This window comes from Misgurnus anguillicaudatus, chromosome 21, assembly GCF_027580225.2.
Source record: "Misgurnus anguillicaudatus chromosome 21, ASM2758022v2, whole genome shotgun sequence".
Lineage (NCBI taxonomy): Eukaryota > Metazoa > Chordata > Actinopteri > Cypriniformes > Cobitidae > Misgurnus > Misgurnus anguillicaudatus.
In genome coordinates this window covers 20,168,813-20,192,769 of record NC_073357.2, presented here as the reverse complement: position 1 = coordinate 20,192,769, position 23,957 = coordinate 20,168,813, and the positions used below count along the sequence as shown (strand labels likewise).

The following is a 23,957-nucleotide window of genomic DNA, read 5'->3' as shown; positions in this document are numbered from 1 at the left end:
TGCTATTAATAGTGAGAATTGTAAACTTAAACCATGTTAAATCCACTGTTGTATAATTGTTTTAGAGTCAATACACATTTTTTTAGTTACATCAGAAGTAACTGTAATTAGATTACAAGAAAAATAAGAGTAATCCCTTACTTTACTTTACTTACTTTACTTTTTCAAAGGAAAAGTAATTTAATTACAGTAACTAATTACTTAGTAACTAGTTACACCCAACACTGATTGCAACAGATTCCTGTTTCATGGCGAAACATTACTCTTTGCGAGGCCGCCACGGACACGCCCTTCAACAAAAAGTCAAGATCTTCGCAATTTATCATCGCAAAGGGCTTAAGATCAGTTTGACCAGATATGATAATGATTTGATTAAATCTCTGAGAACAGTAAATCACAGTGTAAAACAAGGCATTTCCTGCTACCTCTAGGTGGCGCTATGACTGAAGCTGAATATTGGCATTTAAATGTGTTCAGGCCAAGACTCTTATCAAACATGTGAAGTGTGGGGCAGATTGGACATTGTATGACTGAGTTATAACAACTTCCTGTTTCATGGCAAAAAAGCTGAACTTTGTCAGGCCTCCACGGACACACCCTCCAACGAAAAGTCAAAAGCTCCACAATATAACATTGCAAAGGCCTTTAGATGAGATTGACCAAATATGATGACGGTCTGATAAAATCTCTAGGAGGAGTTCGTTAAAGTACAAAGCCTGGAAATGACAAAATTTGCACAGAAATCACAGCAAAAATTCAAAATGGCCGACTTTCTGTGGGGTTTAGAGCTTCGCTCCAAGAGACTTTTTTGTAGGTCTTGGGGTGATAGATGACCCTACCAAATTTAGTATCTGTAGGTTTTTCGTAGCGGCGGGGCTTTTCTCTTGAAATTTTGCAGGTGGCGCTATCGAGCCATTTCTACATGCCCACTTCTGGCGCCTAAGCCACATGTACATTTTCGCCACTTCTGACTCGCCACTTCTGACGTGTGTGCAATGTTTTATGACTTCTTGAGCTTGTTTAGGCTGTCAAAAATGCGATTAATTTAGCGATACTTTGCAAGGCTGCCACGGACACGCCCTTTAATGAAAAGTCAAGGTCGTTGCTTTTTATCATCACACAAGGTCTTGAGATTACACTGGTGAAATATGATGTTGATATGGTTAAATATCTAAGAGCAGTAAGTCACAGCGTAAAACATGGTATTTCCGGCTGCCTATTGGTGGCGCTATAAGACTTACTGAGTTATGCCATGTTGATGTGTTCAGGCCTGGACCCTTATCAAAGTTGTGAAGTCAGGGGCAGATCGGACAATGTATGCCTGAATTACATCAGCTTCCTGTTTCATGGCGAAACATCACATTTTGCCAGGCCGCCACGGACACGCCCTCCAACGAAAAGTCAAAAGCTCCGCAATTTAGCATCGCAAAGGCCTTTACATGAGACTGACCAAATATGATGATGATCGGATTTAATCTCTAGGAGGAGTTCGTTAAAGTACGACGCTTCGAAATGTCAAAAAATGACAGAGAAAATTCAAAATGGCCGACTTCCTGTGGGGTTTAGAGCTTAGCTCCAAGAGACTTTTTTGAAGGTCTTGGGGTGATAGATGACCCTACCAAATTTCGTATCTGTGCGTTTTTCGTAGTGGGGGGGCTGTTCTCTTGAAATTTTGCAGGTGGCGCTATCGAGCCATTTTTACACGCCCACTTCTGCCGCCTATACTACATGTAAATTTTCGCCACTTCTGACGCGTGTGCAAAATTTCATGAGTTTTCGGGTATGTTTAGGCCCTCAAAAATGCGATCCATTTCGGAGAAGAAGAAGAAGAAGAAGAAGAAAAATAATAATAAACGGAGCAAAAACAATAGGGCTTTGCACCCACGGTGCAGGCCATTCTGGCCTGCTCCTCGGTGCTCGGGCCCTAATTAAAACTGCAAGCAGTGATGGAAGGGCCCTCGCACTCATGTGCACCGCCACTCTATGGCCTTAGTAAAGCAATAAACCAGGGGGATTGAAATTTCCGTGGATAAATATAGGTGGATATTCAAAGGAACTTTGAAGTGCCACTACTCCTTTATGCAGCAGGTGGCGCTATGATTGTAATTGATTGTTGTAACATTGATGTGTTGAGGCCAGGACCTTTGTCAAACGTATGATGTCTGTGACAGGTCGGACATTGCATGTCTGAGTTACAACAGCTTTCTCATGGTGAAAAATCAAACTTTGACAGGCCACAACGGACACGCCCCTTTAACAAAATGTCAAGATCTTCACAATTTATCATTGTGAAGTCCCTAAGTTCAGACTGACCAAATATGATGATGATCTGAATACATTTCAATGAGCAGTAAATCACAGTGTAAAACATGTCATTTCCTGCTTCCAGCAGGTGGCGCTATAACTTTTACTGAATATTGCCATGTTGATGTGTTCAGGACAGGACAATTATCAAACTTGTGAAGCGTGGGTCAGATTGGACATTTTAAACCTGAGTTAGAACAACTTCCTGTTTCATTGAGAAACACAGAAATTTGGCAAGCCGCCACATACACACCCTCCATTGAAATGTCAAGATCTCCGCAATTTAGCATTGCAAAGCCCTTAAGATGACACTCACCAAATATGATGATTATCTGATTAAATTTATAGGAGTTTGTTAAAATACGAAGGCCAGAAATGGCAAAATTTGCACTCAAATTACAGAGAACATTCAAAATGGCTGACTTCCTGTGGGGTTTAGAGATTTGCTCCAAGAGACTTTTTTGTAGGTCTTAGGGTGATACATGATCCTACCGCATTTCGTATCTGTGCGATTAACGTAGCGGGGGGGCTGCTCTATTGAATTTTTGTAGGTGGTGCTATAGAGCCATTTTAACACCCCAAGTTCTGAAGCCTATATCACATGAAAATATTCGCCACTTTTGACACGTGTGCAACGTTTCATGACTTTTTGAGCTTGTTTAGGCTTTCAAAAATGGGATTCATTTAGCGATACTTTGCGAGGCCGCAACGGACACGCCCTTCAACGAAAAGTCAAGGTCGTTGCTATTTATCATCACACAAGGTCTTGAGATTAGACTGATGAAATATGATGTTGATATGGTTAAATCTCTAAGAGCAGTAAGTAAATAAAATAAAAGGTGGTATTTCCTGCTGCCTCTAGGTGGCGCTATGACTGATACTGAATTATGCCATGTTGATGTGTTCAGGCCGGGACCCTTATGAAACGTGTGAAGTTGGGGGCAGATCGGACTTTGTATGTCTGAATTACAACAGCTTCCTGTTTCATGGTGAAACATCACACTTTGCCAGGCTGCCACGGACACGCCCTTCAACGAAAAGTCAAGATCTTTGCAATTTATCACCGCAACGGGCTTAACATCAGTCAGACCAAATATGATGATGATTTGATTAAATCTCTAAGAGCAGTAAATCACAGTGTAAAACATGGTATTTCCTCCTACCTCTAGGTGGCGCTATGAGTGAAGTTGAATATTGGCATTGAAATGTGTTCAGGCCAAGACCCTTATCAAACGTATGAAGCGTGGGGCAGATTGGACATTGTATGCCTGAGTTAGAGCCACTTCCTGTTTCATGGCGAAAATGCAGAAATTTGTCAGGCCGCCACGGACACACCCTCTGACGAAAAGTCAAGATCTCCGCAATTTAACATCGCAAAGGCCTTTAGATGAGATTGACCAAATATGACGATGATCGGATTAAATCTGTAGGAGGAGTTTGTTAAAGTATGAAGCCTGGAAATGACCAAATTTGCACAAAAATCAAGGCAAAAATTCAAAATGGCCGACTTCCTGTGGGGTTTAGAGCTTTGCTCCAAGAGACTTTTTTGTAGGTCTTGGGGTGATAGATGATCCTACCAAATTTCGTATCTGTACGTTTTTCGTAGCGGGGGGGCTGTTGTCTTGAAATTTTGCAGGTGGCGCTATCGAGCCATTTCTACACGCCCACTTCTGGCGCCTATACCACATGTAAATTTTCGCCACTTCTGACATGTGTGCAAAATTTCATGAGTTTTCGAGCATGTTTCGCCCCTCAAAAATGCGATTCACTTTGGAGAAGAAGAAGAATAAATAATAATAATAATAATAATAATAATAATAATAAACCGAGCAAAAACAATAGGGTCCTCGCACCCCGGTGTGCTCGGGCCCTAATAATAAATATAGCTGCAAGCAGCGATGGCGGGCCCTCGCACGTTATTTTACCGCTATACGATGCCTCCGAGAAAACGATGCACGGTGAGCAAGTGCATCAAGTGGGTAAATATCAGTGGGCTATTTCATGTTGTTATTGACCCATTTGGGGACTGTAGGTAAAAGAAACCCCACATTTTAGACAAACAGGGGCGCTGGTGAGCCACTTAAGAGACACGTCTTTATCTGACTTTTTTGTGCACACTTAACAGTCGACAACTCTGATGTGTGTGCCAAGTTTTAGGTTAATCTAAGCACGCCAAGAGCCTTAAACATGCCTAAAATTAAAGTAAAATTTGACGCGTTGCCATGGGAACAGCGTTGGAGATATCAAAAATCCCTTCGCAATTTATCATCTACTATGCCTCGGCATCATGTTGACCACTTTTGGTGTCAATCGCATGAAAATCCTAGAAGGAGTATTTAAAAGAACATTGGATGGAACTGTCAAAAAAATCCACCTTTGTGACTGACACACTTCCTGGCACCTGGTGGTGGCGCTATACCCGAGACTCACAATAGGCACATCGATGCGTTCGGAATCTTCAGATGAACAAACGTCCTGCGTATCATTACAATAAGACATTTTTTGCCTTAGATATTAGACACTTCCTGTTTCTCTGATTTCGCCATGACTTTGTCGCTTCGCCATGGCAGAACCGTTCGAGATATCAAAAATCCCTTCGCAATTTAGCAAGTACAATGTCTCGACATCATGTTCACCGCGTTTGGTGTCAATCGCATAAATCCCCTAGGAGGAGTATTTAAAAGTTCATCACATGCGTTTTTGAAACAATCAAAAATGGCCGACTTCCTGTTGGGCGGAGCTAATAGGTTTAAGGGCGAAAGTTGTTCGGGTCGATGAGTTCTATATGTGTACCAACTCTCGTACATGTGCGTACATTTTTGCCCGATCTGTGCCCCAATGTTTGTTTTTGAATTACAGGGGGCGCTACAGAGCCCCCTTGCCACGCCCGTGGTCCGGCCTTTGCCCGGACCTGATGGCCGACGACTCTGATGTCTGTGCAAAATTTCAAGAGTTTTTGAGTATGTTAAGGCCCCCAAATTGCCCCGAAACGTAAAAAAAAATAAATAAAAAAAAATAATAATAATAAAAATAATAATCCGAGCAAAAACAATAGGGCTTCGGACCTTTCGGTGCAGGCCATTCTGGCCTGCTCCTCGGTGCTCGGGCCCTAATAATAATAAATTCGAGCAAAAACAATAGGGCTTCGCACCTTTCGGTGCAGGCCATTCTGGCCTGCTCCTCGGTGCTCGGGCCCTAATAATAATAAATATAGCTGCAAGCAGCAATGGCGGGCCCTCGCACGTTATTTTTTCCGCTACACGGTGCGTCCGAGAAAACGATGCACGGTGGGCAAGGGCCTCAAGTGAGTAAATATCATTGGACTATTTAATGTTGTTACTGACCCATTTGGGGACTGTAGGTAAAAGAAACGCCACATTTTAGACAAACGGGGGGCTAGTCAGCCACTAAATAGACACGCCTTTATCTGACGTTTTTGTCAACACTTAACAGCCGACAGCTCTGATGTGTGTGCCAAATTTAAAGTTAATCTAAGCACGCCAAGAGCCTTAAATATGCATGAAATAAAAGAAAAAGTTTGACGCATTGCCATGGGAACAGCGTTCGAGATGTCAAAAATTCCTTCGCAATTTATCATCTACAATGTCTCGGCATCATGGTCATCACGTTTGGTGTCAATCGCATGAATATCCTAGAAGGAGTATTGATAAGTTTACTGCATGCAACTGAAGGGCTTAAATATGCCTTTGAAATGAAAGTAAAGTTTGACGCGTTGCCATTGGAACAATGTTCGAGATATCAAAAATCCCTTCGCAATTTAGCATCTACTATGCCTTGGCATCATGTTGACCACTTTTGGTGTCAATCGCATAAACATTCTAGGAGGAGTATTTAAAAGAACATCACATGGAACTGTCAAAAAAATCAACCTTTGTGACTGCAACACTTCCTGGCGCCTGGTGGTGGCGCTATACCCGAGACTTACAATAGGCACATCGATGTGATCGGAATCTTCAAACGAACAAACACCCCGCGTGTCATCACTATAAGACATTTTTTGCCTTAGATATTAGACACTTCCTGTTGCTCTGATTTCGCCACAACTTTGTCGCTTCGCCATTGCAACACCGTTTGAGATATCAAAAATCCCTTCGCAATTTAGCAAGTCCAATGTCTTGACATCATGATCACCACGTTTGGTGTCATTTGCTTGAATCCCCTAGGAGGAGTATTCAAAAGTTCACCGCATGCATTTTTTAAACAATCCAAAATGGCGGACTTCCTGTTTGGCGGAGCTAAAATGTTAGAGGGCGTAAGTTGTTCGGGTCGATGAGATCTATATGTGTACCAACTTTTGAAATGTGCGTACATGTTTGCCCGATCTGCGCACTACTGTTTGTTTTTGCATTACAGGGGGCGCTACAGAGCCACCATGCCACGCCCGTGTTCCAGCCTTTGTCTGTTCGCAATGACGGACGACTCTAACGTCTGTGCCAAATTTCAAGAGTTTTCGAGTATGTTAAGGCACCCAAAATGCCCAAAAGTGTTAAAAAAAATAAAAAAAATAATTATAAAAAAATAAATAAATAATAATAAATTCGAGCAAAAACAATAGGGCTTCGCACCTTTCGGTGCAGGCCATTCTGGCCTGCTCCTCGGTGCTCGGGCCCTAATAAATTCGAGCAAAAACAATAGGGCTTCCCATTCTGGCCTGCTCCTCGGTGCTCGGGCCCTAATAATCCGAGCAAAAACAATAGGGCTTCGCACCTTTCGGTGCAGGCCATTCTGGCCTGCTCCTCGGTGCTTGGGCCCTAATTATGTATATATAAATATGCACACATGCACGTTTGTGTATTTATTTATACAAAGTTATTATACACAGTACACACACATATATGATGTAAACAAAAACCTTTATTTTGCAATAGATTGATCGCGATTAATCAATATGCAACCCTAGTGTATGGGATGTCATAATTATAGATTTGTGTGTAAGATAATTCAGAACCTTGTGAACTGATAAAATGCTTTTTTTATCTAAGTAACTTAAACATGTCTTGATGGACCCTATTTTATGCACTGTACAGTTATGTTGGTAGTTGGGTAATGTCACAATGGTTATTGGGTTGGGCTTGGACTAAAAAAGGGAAATTGTAATGGGTTAGTATAATAAGACATTATGTATGGTTTTGTACTATGCTAATCTTTTTTCTTTTTTCCTCAGGTAATCTAGCTTTTGCCGTTTTAAAATAAACACTGCTCTTAGGTAAGAATGGCTGATCAAATGCATTATTTTAAATCTAATCTGATACGCAAGGCAGTTAAATCAGTGTCTAATTTGCTGCAAGGTATTGAAAACGAGAGTCAGCTTGTTGACGATGATCTGATTGATGACCACACTGTACATGACTTAGACGTTGTTGTAAATTGTGATGATAGTGATGACTTGATGCGAGACTGGAACTTGGACAGTGACCGTGATGATAGTGAGGATCCTTCTGAGCATAGACCTGACCTGGCTGATGATTTAGTCAATTGGGCTTTGGAGTTTAATATCACCATGGTTGCACTTTCTGCCTTGTTGTCTATCCTACATTTTCACCACCCCAATTTGCCATGAGATGGGAGGACTCTCCTTAAAACAGTCACCAACTACAAAATCCTACCTGTAGCAGGAGGTGCCTTCTTTTACTTTGGTGTATTGAATGCTATAACCGGACTTCTTGAAAATGTGTGGATGAAACTCCCTAGCAAGCATTGCCTGCAGTTACAGTTAAACTTTGACGGGCTCCCATTGTTTAAGAGTAATAACCAGCAGCTGTGGCCCATTCTAGGTTTGTTGAAGGAAGCGGGTAAATGTCCCTTCATGATTGGTATTTTTGGAGGGGATTGCAAACCCAAATCACTCAATGAGTACTTAAGGGACCTGGTGAGTGAGTTGAGTAGTCTTCAGTCTGGGTTTTGGTTCAAAGGAAAGCTGTTTTTTCTGCGAGTCTGTTCTGTTGTGTGTGACGCTCCAGCCCGGGCTTTTGTTAAAGGGATAGTTCGGCCAAAAACGATATTAAACCCATGATTTACTCACCCCCAAGCTGTCGGAGTTGCATATGTCCATCGTTTTTCAGACAAACACATTTTTGGATATTTTAGAAAATATTTTAGATCTTTCTGTTGATTAAATGTAATGTTACGGGGTCCAGCAATAGTCCACGACCTTCAAGTCCAAAAAAAGTGCGTCCATCCTTCACAAATTAAATCCAAACGGCTCCAGGATGATAAACAAAGGTCTTCTGAGGGTAATCCGTGCGGTGAAGATCATCATGTAGCACTGTCTCCTCTGACTGGACTTGGTTTCGACATGGTACTTGATTTTCCTCACGATTACATGCATTTGGTGTGTCTGGGGGTTGTACGTCGGTTGTTTGACCTGTGGTGTAGTGGACCTTTGCCAACTCGCTTGTCTGGTCAGCTGGTTAAAGCACTATCTCAGAACCTACAGCAACTGAAAAATAACATTCCATGCGAGTTTGCTAGAAAGCCTAGAGCTTTTGAGGAAAGAGGGAGATGGAAGGCTACGGAGCTACGGCAGTTCTTGTTGTATACAGGCCCTGTCGTTCTCGTAGATGTTCTGGCTGCTCCAGTCTACCACAACTTTATGCTGCTGTCGGTTGCTATTTTTATGCTGGCTAATCCTAAGGTAGATGTAGAGATATGTGACTGTGCAAAAACACTACTTGTGTCATTTGTTGAACATTTTGGCAGACTTTATGGTGAGGGCTTTCTGGTGTACAATTTGCATGGCCTTGTTCATTTGAGCGATGATGTTAAGAGACATGGCTGTATTGATGGGATATCTGGGTTCCCTTTTGAGAATTTTCTTGGTGAGGTAAAGCGCATGGTGAGGGGGCCAAACTTCCCAGTTGCCCAGATTGTCCGTCGCTTGTCTGAGCGTACCAATAACAAAAGGGTGGAAAAGGTGACAGCTGGAACTGTATTAAGGAAAGAGCATGTTGGTGGCCCCTTACCACAGGGTGTTACAGGAGGAATACAGGAGTTTAAAGAGTTGCACACAGATCAGTTTTGTGTTAAAATTACAGAGGGGATAACTGTATTAAAATAGGTAATGACATTGGCTTGCTTCAAAATATCATCTTGCTTGAAGGTAATATGCACTTGGTGTACTATCAGTTTCATGCTGTTGAGCCATTCTACATATCCCCTCAGTTCATCTAGCCTGGGTGTGTTTCTTCTCTCACAGTTGTCAGAGAGTTTGAAGTGCGTTAATGTTGATGATGGCCTTTGTAAATATGTCCTCCTCCCCTTCAAAGACAAACATGTGGGAATGCCTTTGTTGCATTTACATTAGGCTTAATTGTTGTGTTGAGAGTAAGTGTAATTTTCAGAGATGTTGTTCTGGCTCGTTACTTATGCCACTGATTAGCACTTAGTTAGGAATGTTTTTCACCTGATTTGTGACTTTGCATTTTGTATTAGTGTTCATACCGGCAAACTAGTCGCCTATTGACGAAATTCGCCTTTTTTTAATAAAAATGTCATTATGTGAATCGTGTAGATCCGAAGTTTTTTTTTCATTGTGTGGGGGGGTCGGTCAGTCAGTCAGAAATTGTAAAATCATAAACTAAACTGAGACCATCTTTCAAGCTGACGCCCCGCGTCTCAATCAGTAAATTTTGGATGTTTCTAATGATGTTATGCTTTTAAATTGACTTATAACTTTGGTACTAGTTGCTAAGGTTTTCCAAATCAAGTGTAGTCTGTTAGTAAGTCAAGTTTGTCGTGATAATTTTTTTTTCTAACGGTACCGCATCAAACTTTTACCAACCTGTTATTAAGCTTGTTAGCACGAAAGGGATGGGCAACAGCAACTGGCAGGCAAGTGTTTATAAATAAGGCCCGCAGGAACATATTAAACTAGGAGTATTAATTTTAAAACATTTGAAAAGTCAGTCATGAAATGGCGTTCTAATTATGCTAACTCCAATCAGGAGAGATCACTCATTTCAAAGGCAGCTTTTTTCGGAGGACTCAATTTATTGCTGCACACGCCATAAAGGATGTTTTAAAGGGATAGTACACTTTAAAATTAAAGTTCTGTCATAATTTACTCCTCTTCATGTTGTTCTAAACCTGTATGAATAATTTTTTTCTGATGAACACAAAAGAAGATATTTTGAGAAATGATGGTAAACACACAACAGATAAGGACCATTGACTTCCATAGTTCGAAAAAATATTTTGGAAATCTTTTGATAAATGATGGTAAACACACAGTTGACGTTACCCATTAAATTCCATTATATTTTTTGTTCCTACTATGGAGGTCAATGGTCACTTCTGTGTGTTTACCATCATTTTCTCAAAATATCTTTTGTGTTCATCAGAAAAAAGAAATTCATACAGGTTTAGAACAACATGAGGATGAGTAAATGATGACAGAATTTTAATTTTAAGGTGAACTATCCCTTTAAAACATTTCATTCTGTATAAATATGAATCACAACAACATGCATACAAAATATATGAAGTTATATACAGCATTTTGTCACATTAGATTAAGTGAAAGTCCATTAGCTACACAGGTACAAATGCAGAAATATAGGCTATAATATATTATTTCATATTTGTATAATTGTAGTTTGTGTTGCTCTCAAAATACAATTATAAATGCTAACAATAGCATTTTAATAAAGTTGTATTCTCACACATATTATAGTTGTGTGTGATTTTGTTGTTATTTTTTAACTAAAGGGGCACCACAGTTAAAGTCCACTTGGGGCACGAATGGCCAGCAGCACCCCTGAATACTGTAATTTCTTGCTTTCTTTACAATTTATCAGTTATTTTTCTCAAATGAGACCGCTTGATGATGACCTATACCAGGGGTCTCCAAAACGTCGCGTCTTAATTGCAGGTAGCTCGCTCGCGGGTTTATTTATTTATTTATTTTCTGTGGTTATGGTGGATTTGGATGTCTGGTTAGTGTTACAAGCGCCTGTGGTAGTAAAGACTGGGTATGTGTTTGACGTCGCGTTGAGCTGTGTAGACTGGGGTATCATATGACATCAGTAATTTAACATGTATGATTCAAAAACAAACAGATAAGTCCGCGCACCCGCGCCGGACGATCCGCACAACGCGGTGAAGCCCGCGCTGCGGCAAACGGATCCGCGCAACGCTGTGAAGCACGCGCCGCGGCAACCGGACGATCTCCGCAACGCTGTGAAGCCCGCGCCGGGGCAACCGGACGATCCGCGCAACGCTGTGAAGCCTGCGCTGGGGCAACCGGACAATCACCGCAACGCTGTAAAGCTCGCGCCGTGGCAACCGGACGATCCGCGCACATCTCGAGTCGAGGCACTATGGTTAAAATGGATGCCGTCATTTTCGGATTCATTTTTGATAAAACGAAAATACAGTCGTCGTCACAGGTTCAATGGATTATCATCTCATATTTAAACATCAAATGTCAAGAGATACCAGAGAGCCATACGTGACATACATGCACATCCCTATTATGAATCCAAAAGCAGTAAATACTCTATGTTTGGATCATCTTTCTAAATCTGATCTTATAGTAGTTTTTGTTGGGTAAATTACTGATCATATGCTGTATTAATATTATATTAGGCCTAAGGCCTGTTGTTTCTACACAAGGCTATAAGACACCCAGTTAAACTTTCGTTTTCTCAGTTAACTTTCGTTTCCTAATTAAAAGAGTCCAGGTGCGATCCTGCGACTATACCCCGATTGTTCTCGCCACGATTATCTTGAGAAGCAAGGTCGAAACAACTGATAAACATGAGTACGTCATTTTAGATTAGAGAATTCGTCCAGCTGTACTTCGCCACATTAACAATAAGGTATCTGTGCAAGCTAGGCCAAGGCCATGAAAACCAATAAACAGAATATATCATTTTAGATATGAGGCAGGATGCAGCTGCACTTCTGCTGCATCAAAACAAATAAAATTAATTGTGGCAGACCGAGACCAATGAGAAGAATATACGTCATCTCAGATAAGAAGTGTTTGATCTCACTGTATAAAAATGGAGTCAGATGTTGGGAGGGCAGATGATCTTTGAGCACCTCTTTGAGGGGTATTGATTGTCTCACTTTGTTGGCTCGAGCGAATAAAGTAATTTTTGTTTGGCACCTGGAACCTTTGTCTCCTGAGTATTTTTCTTATGAAGATTCAAGCTAAGACTTTTTGCCACAACATAACTTGTTGACCCCGCGACGTGATTGGACAGAGGCTACGGAGTGGAGGGCTGCAGACGGGCAGAGGTCGGCCAGGTCACACAAGGGCGCGCCACTATAGAGGTGAGCATAAATTTACTTGCTTATTCTGTATAGTGCTTGTGTGGTCTGCCGAAGGTAAGCCCTGAGCGGTGTTGATACTCCAGGTCTCTCCAAATTGAACACAGCAATTTGATACTTATAATATAAATTATTTGCTTCCATTAAGATAATGATAAAATATTGAATTGAAAAAGCAAAAAGGGTTCCAGATTCTAAACAGGTGTGCGTGTGAGTGCGGGTGTCGAGTTTCGTGCTCGAAAAAAACCCTGCTTGGGCAGGTCACGCGAGAGGCGTGTCGGGCCTTGGGGTCCGGAGCTTGGTGCTCGAAAAAACCCTGCTTGGGCAGGTCGGGCCTTGGGGTCCGGAGCTTGGTGCTCGAAAAAACCCTGCTTGGGCAGGTCGGGCCTTGGGGTCCGGAGCTTGGTGCTCGAAAAAAACCCTGCTTGGGCAGTTCGGGCCTTGGGGTCCGGAGCTTGGTGCTCGAAAAAAACCCTGCTTGGGCAGGTCGGGCCTTGGGGTCCGGAGCTTGGTGCTCGAAAAAACCCTGCTTGGGCAGGTCGGGCCTTGGGGTCCGGAGCTTGGTGCTCGAAAAAACCCTGCTTGGGCAGGTCGGGCCTTGGGGTCCGGAGCTTGGTGCTCGAAAAAACCCTGCTTGGGCAGGTCGGGCCTTGGGGTCCGGAGCTTGGTGCTCGAAAAAAACCCTGCTTGGGCAGGTCACGTGAGAGGCGTGTCGGGCCTTGGGGTCTGGAGCTTGGTGCTCGAAAAAACCCTGCTTGGGCAGGTCGGGCCTTGGGGTCCGGAGCTAGGTGCTCGAAAAAACCCTGCTTGGGCAGGTCGGGCCTTGGGGTCCGGAGCTTGGTGCTCGAAAAAACCCTGCTTGGGCAGGTCGGGCCTTGGGGTCCGGAGCTAGGTGCTCGAAAAAATATATAATTATTACACGGTGAGATTTAGATGCTCAAATCCTGTAGGTCAGGTGGTTGTAGATACGGTCTATGTGTTATTTGTCTTGTTGCTTTGTGTTGTTTTTGTCAGTTATTGTAGCATTAAGTTGGTGAACTGTGTTAAAACTGCAATCAGTTTGTGTGTTATATATGAAGGTTGGGCTGATGAGAGAGTGTTTTTCTATGTCTGTGTCTTATTCAGCGTGGGAAAATGTTTGCCTGCTAGAACTGTGTGTGTGAAAAGATAAGAACTAAGAGAGCAAAGGAAGGAGGGGCTCATGGTGCATGAGAAAGAGAGTGAGAGAGATTTTTGTGAATAAAAAATTGTTTTGAGTGAGAGCATATGAGAGATCAGTGTGTGTGTCTATATGTGTGTGTTAGTGAAGATAAAGTGAGGCCTCTGTAAATATAAACTGTAAATATGAGTGATTTTATCTTTAAAAACATAGCTTTTGATCTTATTTTTCATTTTCTCATTTTCTTTTTGCCTTAATATACCTGATGAAGTAATTATGGATGATAATAACTTAAAATATAAGAAACGTGTATTTATAGCAGCTAGGGATGTTAATATTGTATATAATAATAATTGTTAATGCATGGTGACACAAAGGTGGCCCCTAAATGACACAAATTATTAAAACCAAAACTTTTTGAAATGCATCCTGCTTTAGAAATGACCTCTGTGGTAGATGCAATCTGCCCTTTTTAGATATTAATCATCTGGACTGATCACGTTTTCTTTGATGAGGTTATGTTGCCTGAATATCTGATAATGTATGAATCTTGATTCTGTTGTTGATCTGTCGCTGCTGTTTGCACGTCTAAATGAGATAAAATGTTTTGTTTTTTATCAGGTCACAGATAACCGTCAACTATTTTTACTCAATGACAATTTAATATTAAAATCTTATAAGTTAATGGTTAATATTCAGTTAATAAGATGCGGTTGTCGGTTGTGAAAATTAACTGATATGAACATCCCTATTAGCAGCAGAAAGAGTGTGAAATGCTTAAATTCAAATTGAAATAAGAAATATTAACAATAACTTCTGGAAAAGCATTTAGCAAATATTTAGCAGTAATATAATATAAATTAATAGACTGGTATCTGAGATAATTAGTGGAAGTACAAAAGTTACCAGAAGTAGAGAAAAAATGGCCATAGATAACCTGGCAAGTAATAATTAGAATCCTTTGTGGAATGTCATGTTGATAGAATATTTAGATGAGGTTTGCTCATACAACCTTCAGAGATCAAGTAGGCCACGTACGCCTGAAACTGGAAATAATAATATTTTGGAAATATTATTTATGAGTGAAGTTGTCTATTTATTCATTGGTCACCCCTTATTTTGTATTAGGGAATATACAATAATTATTACATAATAGTAAACAATAATAAACAATATTATGAATAAATAAATGAATAATTAAAAATAATCTGTGATAAGAGTATATGCGTAATTAAGACTGGTGCATTGTGAATGTAGACTTTGATTGCCTGTGACAGAGAGAGTGTAATAAGAATATTTGTGGGAGAATTTGAGGGAGGAACCTTGAAGAAATACATTTTCCAAATTGACCTATGTAATTAATTCTAATTATGGTGAAGTGTGTTTACAGACATGGCATCCATATCATTGGAAAGGCTGAAGTCCAGACATCCTATCAGCACGGATTTGATTACAAGAAATTCCAAACAAATGGACCAAACATACCAAACACTTGAGGACAAAATGGCCAGAGGATGGGACATTTGAGGTAACAGTGTGTGAGGATGTGGAAAATTTGTAGAAATTACAAACCCTAAGAGTGGAATATGCGAAGAGATGAGAAAATAGTAATAATAATAATGATGATAATAATAAAATAATAGTTTTTAATTTATTTAAAAAAGGAGGGACTTAACTTTTTAAAATTTAGAGTAAATAGATTTAGAATAAAGAGATTCTAAAAGAAGATGATAAAAAGTTGTAGACAAAGGAAAAAGGTCTCCTCTAGGGATGAGGGATTTAAAAACCAATTACCAATAATTACAGATGACATACAATTTGAGGACAGAATAGAATTGGAGCCAGACCAATCACAGGCTAGAGCACAACCCCTTTTACAAACCCCTAAACTCACCACAAACACAGATGAGCCCACAAGCCCAATAAAAAAAAAACAGACAGCAAACCAAGGCCACAACCCAGTTCTTAACGCATAGGCTGATGCAGCCAAAACATTAGGAAAGATGTTAACACCCCCTGAGATACATAAGGCATATGATAGTGTAGCCACAGCCCTACATCGGATAACACCCCTAGACGTAGGCAGAACAGAAAGGCTTAGGTTAAGGATGGACAAATTTAGGAATGACATTTTAGAAAAACTAAATGATACAACACCGACAGGAAGTGTAGAGTAGGGACCAGGCAGGCTGGAGAAACCAGAGCAGTAAAAGCTACAAGCAAGAGGAAAATTCAAGCAAGCAGCCGGTATCTCAAGGATGGAAAGAGAGGGTGCAAGGATTTAAAGTTTGAGACTGGACGCTGGGTAAACGTTGGACAAGAACAGCAAGCTGCATGGATTTATGCCAAGAGACAATGTTTATGTTGATGAACCCAGAAATACATCAATGTGCCTGATTTTGATAAACGGACAACAAGGACAATGTAAACCCAGGATTTTGATGGACTAGCTGCACGCCTTCCAGAAATACATGAAGGAGCCGGAAAATGGATACAAACTTTTGAGCAAAAGACAGCAGGGAAGAGCACGTGGACAACAATACACAGAGAATACCCCATGCAGATTGACCCGAAGATGCTGAGAGGTGATCCGATTGGTGAAACAGAAAATCCAACAGCATATATACAAGAACAGCTGAAACGGTGGTGTGGAGAACTGGAAAAAGACCCGGAAGAAGACTTTGTTTTAGCTGCACTGTTCAGAAAGGCAATAGTGGAAGCTGTGCCACCACCGGTTAAAACCAAACTCGAAGATGTAGTCGAACTGAACTCCAAATCACATAAGGAGTTCTGTGATCATGTTTCACATGCAGTCAAGCAACACCAAAAGAATGAGCTGAAGGCAACAACAACAGAGAGAGAGAGGGAGAGAGAGATGCAGAGGGGGCTGGCAAAGTTACAGCGGGACGACTTTGTGAGCAAAACTAAGAAAAAAGCACAAGCTGTTCTGAAGGAGAAACAACCAGCTTTAATGGTGCTCATCAACACACTTGCCCCCACCATGCAGCAAACACAGATAGCAACACCAGCCCAACCCACTCCGGGAAATGCTCAACAGCAAGCCACTCTCATTGTTATCTCTGCAAAGCCAAAACAGCAAAACAGCAGTAATGGACAAAAACACCAAGGAGGCAGAGGACAAGGCAGAACAAAAAGATCACGTGATAGATACTGGGGCTGTGAAGATGCTGGGGCAGCATGGACACTTCAGAAGTGAATTTCTGAATAACCCATCTAATTAAGATCAACAAAACTGACAGCAGAATTAACAAGGCGGACAGTTGAACCAACAAGACTGGTAGCCAAACCAGAGACAGTAAGGCCCACCCATAGCAGCAGCAGCAGCAGCAGCAGCAATCACAACAACAATCACAGTGTGGTCCAGTGAATCTGTGGTGTGGGCCAGACCAAAGCTACTAAGGTTGCCCAGAGGATTCTAACGGGAGGGGCCAACATCCAATGATAACTGACAATGCTGACGACAGATTATTGATTCTGCAGGTTGAAGTTGAAGGCAAGTCTGAACCTATGATGACTGACACTGGAGCAACTTACACATGTGTAAGTCCAAATTATACTACACACCTCCACCTGTCTGAAAATGTTGAAAAACAAGCAGGATTTTAAGGAAAAAACCCAGCTGACACCTCTGACTGCTCCAGTCTGTCTGTAAGCAAAAGTCAAACAAGTGACTTTAGCAAGATTAGCTTCTGAGCACACCCATTAATTATTAGAAATAGATGCCCTATGTAGATTAAAATAGCAGATATCTTGTTCCCCTGATGGAATTTATATTAACAGTAAGGCAGTTAGAAAAATTACAATGATGACACCACAAGTAAACTTATATTGGATAGGAAAATTTAGAATAGAATATATACATGATAATTACAAAATGGAAAAAGTTTATGAAAGAGCAGATTAATGAACATAGAAGGTACAGTCTGAATTTTTACTGTATTATGATGTATGACCCCTTATGCAGAACAGATCTAGAAAAAGAGTGAATAAATAAGAAGAAAGGATAGAAAGTTCCCCTGATTTCCCCAGAATAGCACCCCAAGTTACAGCTTCACAGATAGACACTTGATTGAAAAAAAAATATAAGGATTTTTGACTCTACAGCACATGTAACTATTTTGCAGGCAAATAAATTTTTAAGTATTTAAAAGTATTAAGATCTTAGCCATATGATGAAAAATAAAATAGGGAACGCAGTAAAATTCTATACTGCTCATTTTGGAAGAGAGGAGAAACAAGAAAGTTGTGTGCACCATGATAGAGATGCTTTGGCAGTCATCCCAGAAATACAGGCAGGCCTATCAGAAATAGAGCAGCTGATTCAAACTAATTTCTGGACAAGCTAAAACATATGTAAGTTTAACAAAAAATTAGCAAAATACCCATTGTGACAGGAAACAAGAAAATGTTAGAAGCACGATTGAGGCATTAGGAGTTTTTAGTAGAAACAACAAGCTATTGTAAAACACCAATATTTTCTTTAGCTAAAGCTTTATTTTTATACATGACTGGAGAAATATAAATGATGAATTTGAAGATTGGCCAGCACACAGTAAGTTCCGGATCCACACACACTGTTAACTAGTATCCCTCCTGAAGTTAAATATTTCAATGAAATTGACTTATGCTCTGCTTTCTTTAGTATTTAACTGGACGAGAAATGCAGAAACTTTTACCTACAAAGGTAAACAACTCACTTATTCTATATTACTGAAAAATTTCCTCATTTACTTTGCATTTTCAATTAATTAATTATTAAAAACAGATTTGAAAAGATCTAGTGTTGGACAATGCGCTGTTCCAATATGTGGATGACCTATTAATTTACTATCCCACACTTGACCCATGCTAGCCTGACGTTGTCATACTCAATTCTAGTCCCCGTTTTTCAAATTGTGGTGGGCGGGGCTAAGATCGGCTGGTACCCAGGCTAGACCCATGCTGTAAAGATTATAAAACGATTGAATAAATTATCTGAGGGGGGAGGCACAAAGCCTCTAGAGCTAAATTACAACATTGTTAAACATAAGTTAAATATTTGATAAGATTAATTGCATATAAGACTGAAATTATGACCCAGCAAATTAGAAGGCATAAGCAATACACTTAGGCCACAAAGGAAAAAACGTGACAGAGTTTAACTTTGATAGAATAGAAGATCATTTAACAAAGATTGCATATCCCTAAAATCATTAATAATTGGGTGAAGCAACAAAATTTAAGTGCCTTACTTTTACTTTAAAGCATTCATATTATAAAATTGAGACATATCTGTAGCCCCAAGTGTGTGTGATGAAGATTACTCATTAGATTATAATGTCTCAACAGGGGAAATAAAAATGGGGGGAAAAAAATCCATAATAATTGCATCACAATTTGACATTTGGATAAATATATGTTTTGGCAAAATTTATATGTCAGAACTTGGTTTAATCTGTGAGCTAACAACATTCACAGACAATTTCACAATAGTACAGGTAACTAGGAAGACCTGTAAAAACCAGATTATAACTTTTTCCTGTTACAAAAAAAAACCTTGTTGTAGCTGAATGTTTTTGGATATGTGGGAGAAATGTCTTAAGATACACACTCCCCAGATAGTGAAAATTATTGTGTACTAGTTAACTTAGCCCAGGCCATTAGTATTTAAATGTGAAAATTATATAACCTTGTTAAACCCCTGCTCTTTATTTTTGTGTAGTTTGGGTTTTTCTCTGTCCTAGTAGTGGTTGTCCATTTGGAAGGGGACAGAAACCAATTATCTATGACACCTGAGGTATAACTATTTAAGAGCTGGTACCTCAATTGGGTGGTAACAAACCTGATGAGCATGTTGAGCCCTGACCACTTTATGATAGAATAAAAAGAGCATATCAAATTGCCAATTCTTTTATGATTGGATAGATTATATTGATCAGCCAAGAGCAATACCAAATGATCTGAATTCCAAATTTGGATTTAAATTCACACTGGTTTGGATCTGAAAGGATTAATCATCTCTATTACAATTAGAATCAATTTATTAACTATAGTGATGATAAAATGAAGCTGATAGAACAAGTAAGACTTAATGATGGTACTGATTTGAAAATTGATAACTGGTTTGCTTTTTTCCTGGGGAGCTTGGCTAACCAAAACCGATATTTCATGTTATATTGCAATTGTTGTTTTTTTTTCTTGCTCTTCTGTTGTGTTCTACCTATCTCCGGGTCTGTGGTGGCTAAGGCAACTGCCAAGCAGATGGCAGTACAAACAGGACTAAGTGATCACCAAAGTCCTGACGGCCTAATGCTAAACATACATACTCCATCGTTAGTTGACACCACACCACCAGCTGACAATACTTATGAAACTATGGATTAAAATGTTACATTCTTTTGTTTCTTTGTTTTCCATCTTTTTGTGATATGTTTGGTTAGTAAGGGAGCAAGTTTATAATTGTATTTCTTTTATTGTTTTTCAGTATTAGTTACAAATCATTAGTCCTGAGTAGGCAGGAAGTTAGAGAAATTTTGTTTTTAAACTTTGTTTTCATCTTTAATTTCCCCTCTTGTGTGGTGACTGTAGGTCCTGGTGTCTTTTTAGATATAAAATCCAGGGGACAAATTGTCTAGCTCGGCCGCACAACGGGGGACAATGTAAAGATGTGAAATATACCATATAATACACATAGACTCATATTACGAAACACAGATATCGGAGCACAGCTTCACCTCAACGACTACACTAAAGAGTGTCTCAGATAGCGCCCCTGGTGACCGGAAAAGCTAGGGGTTCCTCTGAGAACGAAGGTCCATCATTGTGCAGTCGCTGGAAATATAATCGTTGCACTAAAGTTACACACATCACCATTATATTATTAAAAGTAGATTGTCTAGATATTTTGACTACTGATATATTACACTACTGAATTTTTACTGCTGTATTACACTACAGTTGTATCTCTCTACCTGCACTGAGAACATCTTTAATTAATCAATATATTTACTACTGATCATGATTACTGGCTTATTTTGATTGATATATTTTCTTTCAGCATTCTTTAGTAATGATAAGTCTTACACATTTTAAAATTACTGAATTTGAGTCTTTCTTTTTCTTAATTACAAATAATGAGATATTAATTGTTTTTGAACATTTTCATTTTGGGGTTCCTTTAGTATGTACAGGGTCCAAGAATCTTTTTTCCTTCTTTTAAGCTAATATACTCACTTAAACAAACAAGAATGGTGCCATTTTGGGAAGGTTTTTGATTCTTGTTCCCTTAAGGGAGTGAGTGCTACATCTTAACTGCGTCTGTGTTAGGATCTGCATGGAACTTTTGATCCATGAAAGCTCTTAGCTAGTATAACATCATGTGCGACGACGTTCTGCTGCAGCACTCTCATTATGTGATGGTTTTCTTAAAAGTACCCCCTCATGTTTGATGGACTAAGACGTCCATGAGGGGGGAATATATAGTAGTTTTTGTTGGGTAAATTACTGATCATATGCTGTATTAATATTATATTAGGCCTAAGGCCTGTTGTTTCTACACAAGGCTATAAGACACCCAGTTAAACTTTCGTTTTCTCAGTTAACTTTCGTTTCCTAATTAAAAGAGTCCAGGTGCGATCCTGCGACTATACCCCGATTGTTCTCGCCACGATTATCTTGAGAAGCAAGGTCGAAACAACTGATAAACACGAGTACGTCATTTTAGATTAGAGAATTCGTCCAGCTGTACTTTGCCACATTAACAATAAGATATCTGTGCAAGCTAGGCCAAGGCCATGAAAACCAATAAACAGAATATATCATTTTAGATATGAGGCAGGATGCAGCTGCACTTCTGCTGCATCAAAACAAATAAAATTAATTGTGGCAGACCGAGACCAATGAGAAGAATATACGTCATCTCAGATAAGAAGTGTTTGATCTCACTGTATAAAAATGGAGTCAGATGTTGGGAGGGCAGATGATCTTTGAGCACCTCTTTGAGGGATATTGATTGTCTCACTTTGTTGGCTCGAGCGAATAAAGTAATTTTTGTTTGGGACCTGGAACCTTTGTCTCCTGAGTATTTTTCTAATGAAGATTCAAGCTAAGACTTTTTGCCACAACAATCTTTAATAATTGACTTTTTTATTCAAAATGTGGTATTTTTGGACGAATCCTACAAGAGGTGATAAAAAAGTATAAAGACAACATGAAAGTTTTTTTTGTTGTTGTAGGATGTGTTCTTTCATTTGATGTATATGTTTATGTTTAAAGAAAAGCATTTTCTGGAAGGTATTACAATTTTGTGAAAAATATAAAAAAATGCTTGCACTGGCAACTTTAAAAAAAAAATGCTGGCAGGAAAGAGTTCAAATCACAGTGAGTTAATAGACCGGTGTCTATTAACTCACTAATTTAGGTATAACATGACACAAGTAGCTCTCAACCACTTTTATTTTTTAGGAAGTAGCTCTCCAATGAAAAAAGGTTGGAGACCCCTGACCTATACAAACGACGAGGCAGCTGTAGTTCCCAGCCGTTTCCCATTTTACAGCGTTGTCGTGCTCAGTGAGTTAAATGAAATCACACACAGTATAATCAATGTAGGTTCATGTAACACTTCACAATTCTGTTTTTCCTCTTTTTTTTCAATTTTACATTTGCTAAATTATGACTTGAGACTTTTTTATTTTTTCATTTGAGTGTGCCAGAGTGCTTCATTTGCATGTTAAATTCTCAATTTTTCTCTTGGCGAGAGGCCCGCAGACCCCCTTAAAAGGATTTTATTTAGAACCTTGCCACCTTTTTCACTTCTTGTGAGTTTGCAGGTATGAGTGTTACAACCCTACGCTTTCTCTTCTTGCCTTCTGAAGGTGGGATGACCTGGGAGGGTGTGGTTGATTGTACACCCCTGCTGAGTTGTATTTAGAGGCAGTGAAATGCTGAGCAGAAAGACACAGTGGTAGCTGCGGAAGAGTTTTAGAAAGAGAACAGCAGTTAGCTGTGCAAAAACTGGAATTTGAGAGGGAATGAAAGAGTGTTTCTTAGTCACATAGTTAGCTTTTGTGATTCATTGATGATCATAATTGGTGCCCCACTTAATGTCTTGTTTTAAAAAGTTATTGTATGTTAATATGTTGTTCTATAGCTGACAATCTACATTTCTTCTTTTTTATAGAATGTATCATATCGTGGAGTTTGTCAATTCAAAGGAGGTTGAAGTTATCCACTCTAATTGGCTGGAAGGAGGTGAAAGTTTCTGGCCCCCTTTTGTATCTCTTGCAAAGCTCCCTAGGGCAGAGGTGGGTAGTAACGAATTACATTTACTTCGTTACATTTACTTGAGTACATTTTTCGGGTAACTAGTACTTTTAGAGTAAATTTAAGGATGGGTACTTTTACTCTTACTCAAGTACATTTCTAGTGAAAAAACTGTACTTTTACTTCGCTACATTCGTGTGCGTTGCAAGGCAAGGCAAGGCAAAGTTTATTTGTATAGCACATTTCATACACAAAGGTCATTCAAAGTGCTTTACATAGAAATGAGAAAACAAAAATCAAAGATACATGAATTTAAAATATCAATTAAAAGAAAATAAATGTGATTTTAATAAAAACTGTTTAAATGTGTGAAAAAGAATAAAACAGGAATAAAAGTATAAAACAGTTAAAAATGAGAATAAAAACAAGAGAAATAGAAAATAATTAAAATAGTGCATATATAATATAGTGCAATCAGTTCGGACGCAGCATAGTGCTCATTCAGTAAATGCATAGCTAAACAGATGTGTTTTGAGTCTGGATTTGAATGTGGCTACTGTTGGAGCACATCTGATCTCTTCTGGAAGCTGGTTCCAGCTGCGACTGGCATAATAGCTAAAAGCTGACTCTCCTTGCTTTGAGTGAACCCTTGGTATTTCTAGCTGGTGTGATCCTAATGATCTGAGTGATCTGATAGGTTTGTATTCAATGAGCATATCAGCAATGTATTGAGGTCCTAGTCCACTGAGTGATTTATATACCATTAATAATACTTTAAAATCAATCCTAAATGTAACTGGTAGCCAGTGTAGCGACCTGAGGACTGGTGTGATATGTTCATATTTTCTGGTTCTGCTCAGAATCCTGGCAGCAGCGTTCTGAATGAGCTGGAGCTGTCTAATGGTCTTTTTGGGAAGGCCAGTGAGGAGGCCATTAC

General features: G+C 39.7%; 1 protein-coding gene across 1 annotated transcript in view; it reads left to right on the top strand.

Annotated features, from left to right (window-relative positions):
- Positions 1-6,880: 6,880 nt before the first annotated feature.
- LOC129444502 (uncharacterized) overlaps positions 6,881-23,957 on the top strand; it is a 43,434-nt gene continuing 26,357 nt past the window's right edge. Inside the window, exons 1-2 of the mRNA XM_073859789.1 lie at positions 6,881-7,531; positions 22,938-23,061. The gene's annotated coding sequence lies outside the window, so the exon portion shown is untranslated. The remainder of the gene's footprint in view (positions 7,532-22,937; positions 23,062-23,957) is intronic.